Here is a 10,350-nt window from a genome sequence, read left to right on the forward strand (position 1 = left end):
GAAGAACCTAGGGGTAAGACGGGAATAAAGACACAGACCTACTAGAGAATGGACTTGAGGATATGGGGAGGGGGAAGGGTAAGCTGTGACAAAGTGAGAGAGTGGCATGGACATATATACACTACCAAACGTAAAACAGATAGCTAGTGGGAAGCAGCCGCATAGCACAGGGAGATCAGCTCAGTGGTTTGTGACCACCTAGAGGGGTGGGAGGGAGGGAGACGCAAGAGGGAAGAGATATGGGAACATATGTATATATATAACTGATTCACTTTGTTATAAAGCAGAAACTAACACACCATTGTAAAGCAATTATACTCCAATAAAGATGTTTAAAAAAAAAGGAAAACAAATGAAAATTCAGAATCTTTGGCACAAATTTATGAGTATATATAACAGGGTAGCTGCAGAAGGATAAAAAAAGGAAGGAAACAAAAACATTACTAAAACAAACAACCGTTTGAATATGAAAAAAAGGAAAATTCAATGACATATCAAGATTTTAAGACAAGATAGCTCAGGGAATGATGGTATCTCTGATACAAATTTAGAACCAGGACTGAGGCTTTGGCAACACTCACAGCTAGTGATATATAAGAACAATTAAAACCAAACTAATGAAGAAGGAAAAGAAGAAAGGATCATAAGGAAGGGAGAATCAAATTGGAAATTTTACTTGGAGGAGAATGTGTCGAAAAGAGTAGATGTTCCAGAGCAGGGACATAAATAACAGACTTACACACACATAGAAGATAGATTAGTCTGAGGTTCAAAAAGGGAAATAATTGGTGGAACTGTTTAGATTCCTTCTACTAGATGAACATTCTGTACACTAATCAATTGCAGAGGAAAAATTGTCACTGAATTCTAATTGCTAACTTTCACTACTTAATCTCTCTGTGGAGATAAGAATTAGTTATGGAGTGTTTATGTAGATGGCAGTCATCTTGTTTTCCACAAACTCATTTGCATGGAAAAGCACACATGAGTTAGACACCTGTCAAAATAATTAGCTAAGCATGAGATAAGGCCTTTTAGATTTTACAACATTCCAAGCATTGTCTTTTTTTTTAATGTGTAAAACCAAATCAACACATTTTACAGAAATAATAAGCATTGTATATAATTCTATAATTTTTGTGTTCCTTGTTCTTTGGTTTTCCTTATCTATTTAATAAAGTATCTAATTTAGTAAAATAAAACATTACCAGCTGGTAATCACTGAGATAATGAGAAATGGAATTTCTTCTCACTGTTCTCATCCCTCTCATTCTATTTTAGGCATTATGAAATTGAAATAAAATCCATTTCAATTAAAAGAGCTCTATTCTCTTACCATAGAGGATGATAAACAGTATTACTGAATTCAGGTCAATCATAATTTAATCACCATGTATCCATCATTGAACACCAAGTTGACAAGAATATATCCTTTTATCCTCCTGCATGATGTGAAAGCCCAAGGTTGAAGTATACTTGAAAGCGCTTGTTACTAAGGGCATTCTCTACTTTGCTCCTCCTCTTGAGCATGGAACAGGGAACCAAAGATCAGAGCTTGTATGTCTGGAAGATGTGATGTGATGTGTTGCTTTATAAATGTTTATTTTACAAATATTTAGACTGCTTCTTTCAATGAATTTACTGTCCACTATTAAAATTTGAAAAACATGAAGTTGATACTAGTTCCTTTTATTGTTTACCTTTTAGAGTAAGACATGTAATGACATGATGGTCATTTTGTAACTTAACTCCCCCAATTTCCATGTCCTCAGATGATTTTAAAAATTGAACAAAACAAACTACTTACTATCCTATGTTTTGTGGATATGAAGATGAATGAGAAGCAGTTCCTGTCCTCAAGTGCGTTCTACAATGGTTAAAGCATTTATAGTTATTGATCTATTAATTAAAAGAGAAAGACATTTGAAGGTCATTTCACACACAAATGCTTGCCTTTCTTACCTACTTTGTACTTGTCAAAAGTGATCCTAAGCACACAAACATTATATTCTTCTTCTAATTCAAGGTATCCCACCTTTGTCACTATTGACATTTAGGGGCAGATAGTCCCTTGTTGTGGGGCTGTCCTGTGCATTGGAGGGTGTTTAGTAGCAACCTCAGTCTCTACTAACTGGATGCTAGTAGTGTATCCCTAGGTGTGACATTGAACACTCTGCCCTGACATTGCCAAACTGCCCAGGTTGAGAACCACTGCTCTCATTGTAGTGGAGGACACCTACATTTAAAAGGCAATCAGAGGTGTACATTTTTTTTTGATTCCATGTATAAGCAATATCATATGATATTTGTCTTTCTCCATCTGGCTTACTTCACTTAGTATTGTAATCTCTAGGTCCATTCATGTTGTTGCAAACGGCAAGCCAGACAGAGAAAGATAAATATCATATGATATCACTTATATGTGGAATCTAAAATAAAATTTTAAAAAAGAGGCAAATGAACTTATTTACAAAACAGAAATAGACCCACAGACATAGAAAACAAACTTATGGTTACCAAATGGAAAAGGGGTGGGGGAGGGATAAATTAGGAGTTTGGAATTAACATATACACTCTACTATCTGTAAAATAGATAACCAACAAATATATATATTATATATATATGTGTGTATCTTAATCACTGTGCTGAACACCTGACACTAACACAACATTGTAAATCAACTATACTTCAATTAAAAATAGATATTAAAAAAGAAATACAAAAATTAATTAATTAATTAATTAATTAAATCTGTGCAAAGAAAAAAAAGACTCTTCACAGCTCCTTTGCCCCTTTTGCATGTGAGGATGCAAGGAGTCTGGGACCCGGAAGAGTTCCCTCACCTGACCACCTGCACCTGATCCCAATCTTTCAGCCTCCAGAACCGTGAGAAATAAATTCCTGTTGTTTATAAAATAAAAACAAACAAACAGACAAACAAACCGAAAAAGGCAATCAGAGGAAAGGGAATCCACAGAGCAGACTCAAAGAAAGCAGTCAAGAAATAGAACCAGAACAAAGTCTGAGAAACCAAGAGAAGGAAGAATTTCAAGAAGGAATCTGGTCAGTGGTGTCTTTCGCTGTGCCCAGTAATAAAGATAAGGCTCTAGAATGGAGTTTAAACAGAACATTTCAGGAGTGATTTTTACATATTGACCTTTACCACACAGCATCTCCTCTAGCCCAGTAGTTCTTAAGTGGCCATGCACATCTGTGTCACCTAGACATCTCAAACCCCAGAGATTCAAATTCAGTCATCTTGGAACATGCTGTGTTACATGTACGTATTTTGGAAAAGAATTTACCTGAGACGTCCTGGAATGAGTCCTAATTAACAGCTATTGTTCTAATCTCATTTTCTCTTTCCTTTATCTCATCTATAATTTTCTCCTTGTCTTTAGCAGTGTGGAATAGTATAAGGAATGTTGAACTCAGCTGTTCCAGTCAGAGTTCCTAGTTCCCAATTTAATACTAAATAAATGTGTTTCCTGACAAAGCCCCTTATATTCTCCACCTCAGTTTAATCACCTGTAAAACTGGATTGGACATTTTCTCTAACACTAATCTTCTACATATAATCTGATAAAATAACCAAAGTAAACAGATTCCTGGTGGAAATATTAGTTGATCCATTCCAATCAGATACAAATATTATGAAAATAAAGAAGTAAACCACAGATTATAGAGCAAACTATAGTCTAAAATGTGATACAATCATCACACAGTAACTATGTAATAACATTTCAAATTGTAATATATCCGACAGCTGGAAAAAAAATCCAAAATACTATATAATACTAGATATCCAAATAGAATAATTAATTCTCAAAGAAATATTCTGAGTGATTTGCATTTCAATATTCTGAAGAATGAATTCTCACATATCTGCATACATGATAGATTTTTTTCTACCAATGAGATCACTCTATATATTTAGTTTGGAATTTTGCTTTTCATGTACATTTACTGCAGTTCCTTTATCATCATGGGAGTTGTCATCTCTGAAATGACCACTTGAGAAAGTCAAGAAGCAAGAAGCTGCTGCTACACGCTCTACTCACTATCACCACAACTACTTCTCAAACACAGGAAGTAGGGGAAGAGGTAAGCAAAGCTGCAGTTTATGGATTCATGCATCTGATGGAGCATCCACAGATTCAAGCTGTACATGGGGTAGTGGATGAAAGAAGGCTGGTGCCAGACATCAGCATGCTTTCAAACTTTGTTTCAAACAGCCAAGTACCTCAGGAAGAAGGGTTCTGCCTTATTGTCACCTTCCAGACCTCACACAAGTGCATCTTATTAGTCGAACCTAATTTGTATTCAGATGAGAAGCACCGGTTAGCTTTTAAACATCTCCCCAAAGAAGAAGAAGAATATTTGAGAGAGTTTAAAGAATGCACCACAGTGTATTTCTGAATTTTCCTTTACAAATGGAGTAGAAAGCGCAACAGTAATCTCTTTGAGTTGGTAGTCTTTATTCTTGGCCATGATAGTATATCAGCAAAGAACTTGGGCTATCCTAAAGGTTTAGTGGCTGTTGATGTGGTTGATGTGACTATTAAGTAATTAATCATAAAAATAGTCGATAGAAACTGAAGCAGGAAAAATTTATTAGTTAAATGTTCAAACTCTGGAATAAAACTACTTGACTAAAATTTTAGCTCTACCATTTGGCTAACTAATAGGACTGTAGGCAATTTACTTAAAATCCCTCTTCCTCAGAGATTTTCTTATACATGAAGTAAGAGTAATAATATTACTCTTCATGTTATTGTGAGGATTAAAAGAGAAAATCTGTGGAAGGCATCTAACTCAGTGACTAACACTTGGTATAACAGGGCTAATGGTAACAATAATTAAGTCAAATTGATTGTATTTAACAGACCTATCAAGACCATCCTGAAAGAATTTTTGAAATTATTATGGTAGCCACCCATCCATATAAATCCAGTTTGTCTATAGGTAATTGACCAAATGCTATGTATTATACATGCATGTGTATATATTTTTTCTCAGAATATTTTATGGTTAAAATGGTAGCCATATTTTACAGCCTGAAATTAACTTTATTTTATTACATAATAGAACCTTTGGGAGGAAAATCTCATCATCCAAAAAGATGACTTAAAATTTTTTTCATCAAAGTTACAGGTCTATGATATCTCTACAGTCATTTATTTCATTCATTTATTTAATTTGAATTCTAAAACAAACGGTAAACTGTTTAATAACTTCTAGACTGCTTGAAGAGAGACATTATTCCCCAGGATTACTAGCTCCTTAATATGATTATGACATAATGAGAAATTCCTAGGATGATGCTAAGTGTATAATACAGGTTCTAAATAAATATCAGTTTCCTTTTATTTTCACAGTTCCACAAGGGCTTGGACAATGTTGTTTTCATTTAGAATTAATAACAGTCAGTGAACAATGTGATATAGTAGAAATGTATCTGGTGAATTTGAGGTTCTTGATGTCTCGTCACAGAAAGAATTCAGTGAGAGACAAAGTGATAGGTAAGAAATGGAATTATTTAGAGAGAAACACACTCCACAGGGTGTGGGCCATCTCAGAAGGCAAAAGAGCCTCTAAATATGGTGTGGTTAGTTTTTATGAGCTGGGTAATTTCATAGGCTAATGAGTGGAAGGATTATTCCAATTATCTTGGGGAAGAGGCAGGGATTTCCAGGAATTGGGCCATTGCCCACTTTTTGACCTCTTATGGTTGGCCTCAGAACTGTCATGGTGCTGGTGGGTAGGTCATTTAGCATGCTAATATATTACAATGAGCATATAATGAGGCTCAAGGTCTACTGCAAGTCAAATCTTCCTTCATCTTGGACCCAGTTGGTTCTAACCAGTCTTTGTCACGTCCTATGGCTATGTCATTCTTTTAAAGGTTGTGCCCTGCTCCCTTCCCTCCTGTTTCAGAAAGAGCATGAGTTTGAAATTAGGTTCATATAGTAGGTTGCAAAATGCCCACAAATTCCTCCTTTCCCCACATGCATGTCCCTTGGCAATGTGACTTTGCCTCTCCTATTAAGAGGTGGAGAAATGTTCTCCATATGGGCTTAGCCATATGACATACTTCACTCAATGGAACATTAGAAAATACAATCTAGAGTCTTAAAAAGTGTTGAGTACTGGGTGGTTGTCATCTCTCGGTGTTAAAAATCCTCCAAGTTAGCTAAGGCTAACTTCCTGAATGATGAAAAACAATATGGAGAGCGGTCCCAAGCCTTCCTAGACACTCCATCTATCCCAAATATGTGAGTGAGGTTTCCTAGACTATTCAGTCTCTTTCTAATCAAACGGATTCAGACTGAAAGAATTGCCAGACAGCCTACAGAATTATGAGGAAAAATTAAAATGCATTGCTCTAAGCCACGTACTTTGGTGTTCGACTGCTGAACTGGAAAAAACTAACTGAAAAGGCTCATACTACAGTTCTACCACTTAATAAAGCTGTTTAAACTTGGACAGGCTACTTACCTTATTGAAACTTAATTACCTTACTTGGAACATTGAGATAACTTCTGACTATATATTGTTGTGTTAGGTAGTTAGTCAGACATTAGCAGCAAGGAGGTGACAGTGGTAAGAAAACCAAGACGAAATCTAGTCACACAACCAGCCATCTCGGGACTCTCCCTTGACACCACCCAGACGGGTAAAACTATGGTCGTGTGGTGGGCAGCTTATCCTGATAAAGAGGGGCACAGTAACACGAGGGAAATTCCCCGGGCTGCGCATGCCCAGACCAGACAGGGGTATAACCTACAGTAAACCCAAACTCATTATACCATCATTATAGCAAAATCTACATGTGGTTTCGCACCCCCACCCCACCCCCAAGCCCCGTGTGCATTTCTTACCAATTCAAGGGTGAGAGCATGCGTAGCAGTAAACTTGTTACATATTTTGGGACTGTCAATCAAATAATGATCCGCTGTCACTCACCCCCACCACCCTGCAAAATGCTCCTTAAAAGTGCCCTTAAGCCTGTATGGGAATGCTGCTTTCAATTCACAGAAACAGCCCACTCTCCCTCTCTGAGAGTGTACCTATGCTTAAATAAACTTTGCTTTGTGCTTAAGCTTAAAGTGGTAGTTTGCTATTCTTTGCTTACTATCGTGGGACTGAGATTGCTGGTCTGGGTCTTCCGCTGACCTCCTCGGTTGAAGCTATTTTGTTACAACACATGTCAACCCGGTGACACTGCGGTGAGAATTAAAAGAGATAACATGTTTAAAATCCTTAGCACAATGGCTGGTATCTGTTAGGGACTCAGCAATATTCCTTGCCTTTCCTTTCCTCTCCTCTGACAATTTCTGTCATAGAGTGTCTTTTGGGCCACAACATATGTTTGTACAAGATGTACCAAGCACAAAAGTATTGCCAACTAAAAATTGGCATTTGCCATCTGCCTCTACAAGGATCAAGTCACTAGCCACTGCAGCCATTGACCTTCAACACACCCTGAAAGAAGTTCAGGGTGGAGATCAGGAATGAGGCACTCTGTGCTCTGTGAAAAACTGGCAGAACAAGCCTTCACATACTTAGATATTTTCAGGAGAAGATTTTATGACTCCAATTTCTTGCATCTTCTCATATCTAGAAAAGTACTAAAATCATTAATAACGACATATGCTCCTCATGACTAGCAGCAAGCCTCTGCCAAAATGTGTGCTCAACTGCAGGTATCCCCCTTTACTAAAATCATAGATAACACTGACCATCCCCCCACCTCTTCGGAGAAGTTCCTCAGAGCTATCTGAGATGTCATCTCTTGGGCTGTAGTCCTCATTTTTCTCCAAATAAACCTTAACTCACAGCTCTCATGTTGTGCTTTTTTCTTTTCTGTTGACAGTACTAAGTCTAAAGAAGCAGTGGGACCTATGATACAATCCATGCTATGTTTCCCAAACTGTGCACTCAAGTTTAGGGTTTTCTTTGCGCAGACGAAAGGGTGCCTTACCTTATTCGCACAGGCCTACCTAGAGCTGGATTGTATGCTTAACAAATGTCTGTTGACTTGCATCAAATTAAATTATTTGGTAATGGAAAAGTTGAGTTTTAAAAAATAGAATAGCAAAAGTTACCCTGGCTGATTTCAAAATCTAGACGAGTCATCCAAAACCCATCCTCACCTTTCTCTGATCTCCAGTGAATTTCACATTTCATTTCAGTATTTATACACATGGCTACATTCTAGAATTAATCATCACTTATCATTTTTCAGCCTCAGAAAGCTTAAGATGTAATGATGCACTGTACTTTGATTATAACTGGTATCCTCTACTGTTCTGACTTCCTTAATTGTGCTACATTTGGACTTCACCTCTTTTGATTCCCCCATTTTCTCCAGTCAATCAGCAGCCTCTTTCAACACTCTCTTTTCCACCCAGCCTGGATTGTATTGAGAGAAAAAAAATAGCATAAAAATGTAGATGTTTTACACATTAATGTTCTCCAGCCATGGCTGGACGTTAAACACTGCTTAGAAATCCTTGACTATTTTCCTCTGCCTTTCCTCAGAGTGACCATTCTGAAACCTTCATCACACTTCTCCATCTCCTAACCTATTCTCACTCATCCATCTACTCACTCATTCATTCAAATATTTGCATTAAGTTTCTACCACACAATGTATATTTTGATGGAACATGGAGATAAAACAGTGACCAAAATATGGTGACCTCTTCTGTCAAGAAGCTTATGTTCTACTCTGAAAAATAGAAAACAAACCAAAAAACAAAATAATTATAATTTTTAGTTTTATGGACAAAATAAATAGAAAGGATGCTCTGAGAGAATTTGGATGGTGAAGGGAACGTGGAGGTGGCATCCTTATATGTTAATCAGAGTAGAACACCTTATGGAACACATTTAAGTTGGAATTTAAAAGTTGAAAAGATAGCCTTAAGAAGAGCTATGAGAAGAAGCCCTAGCAAATAGCACAGCATTGGCAAAGACCTTGAGTTTGCAAAAAATACAGCGTTCTAGAACCTCTCAGAAGTTAAGTGTATCCAGACCATGGAGAACTTCTAATGTAGGGTTTAACCATATATAGGAAGTAGGGTGATTCATTCATAGATCATGAAAAAGAAGGAAAGGAAGAAGGAGTGAGGGAAGCAGGGAAGAAGGAATGAAGGAAGGGAAGAAGAGAGAAGGGAAAAGAGAAAGAAAGAAACTTAGAACACATGATAGCACAGTTAAAGAAGTAAAATGTCTTATTGGCTTATTAGATAGCTCACAGACATTTTGGAAGGCAGAGAAAACAAGCTTGAAGGCCACACAAAAAGATACTATGCCCAAACTATACTGTAGGAGTGTGCCAGTGAAGAACCCCTGTGACTGCTTCTACCTCTCTTGGCATCAGTGACCCTGGGCACTGGTGCCTAATTCTCTCTCATCACTGGTCCTAAAAGCCTCTATTGCCATCCTCAGCTAAACATGGGTCCCATGTGGCACCTGTTTCCTCATGTTAATGTTTTGTGAATTGAAGTTCATTGTAGACATGCTTAGATAGCAGGCGCTAGTTTCCAAGTCTGTGCCTTTGTTGCAAAGGAGTCTAGGAGAGTAAATACCTGGTTTCTACCTTGGACTGGAGGAACTCAACTCATAAGAAATTTCCCAAACTCAAGAAATGTGCTTGGCAGCTAGATGCCATGACATTTTTATGCTGTGAAACATATAATGCCAAAATCCCAGAAACTTACAATGAAAGTTCATTTCTTGCTCATGTTTTATATATATATATACTGTAGGTTCTCTGATTCTCTGCTCCATATGTTTTCTCATTCTGGGTTGTAGGTTGAAGAGCAACCCCTATACCAGTTATGCCTTTTTTTGTGGAAGAAGCATAATCAAGAAGCTAAGATATTCCATGCAATCACATTTAATGCTTTAGTTTGCTAAACATCATGGCTATTCATATTCTTTTGGCCAAATTAAGTCTCACGGCCATTTTTTTAAGTTAAAAAATATGAAATGAAAAAATATACTTCTCCAATTGCAGGGACTGGGGAAAGAGGAGAGGAGAAGTAAATATTTGTAAACAATAGACTATTAACACAGTCTAACCTCATAGTCACAAATATTTATTTCCTTTTCCCCTACAAAGAAAACACACCTCAAGGAAGACATCCTAAATGTCTTATCCAATCAGGGCATCAGACTGTGAATCCATCATTTTGTGATAATCTCTACTTTATATCTAAATGATGGCACTCCTCCAGCTCACACATCCATCATAAAATGGTAGATTATCCACCAAAAAGCATTACCGTTTGAAAAGAGAATAATGAGAGACACAGAGCAATCAATCACTGGTCCAACAA

This window comes from Physeter macrocephalus, chromosome 7, assembly GCF_002837175.3.
Source record: "Physeter macrocephalus isolate SW-GA chromosome 7, ASM283717v5, whole genome shotgun sequence".
Lineage (NCBI taxonomy): Eukaryota > Metazoa > Chordata > Mammalia > Artiodactyla > Physeteridae > Physeter > Physeter macrocephalus.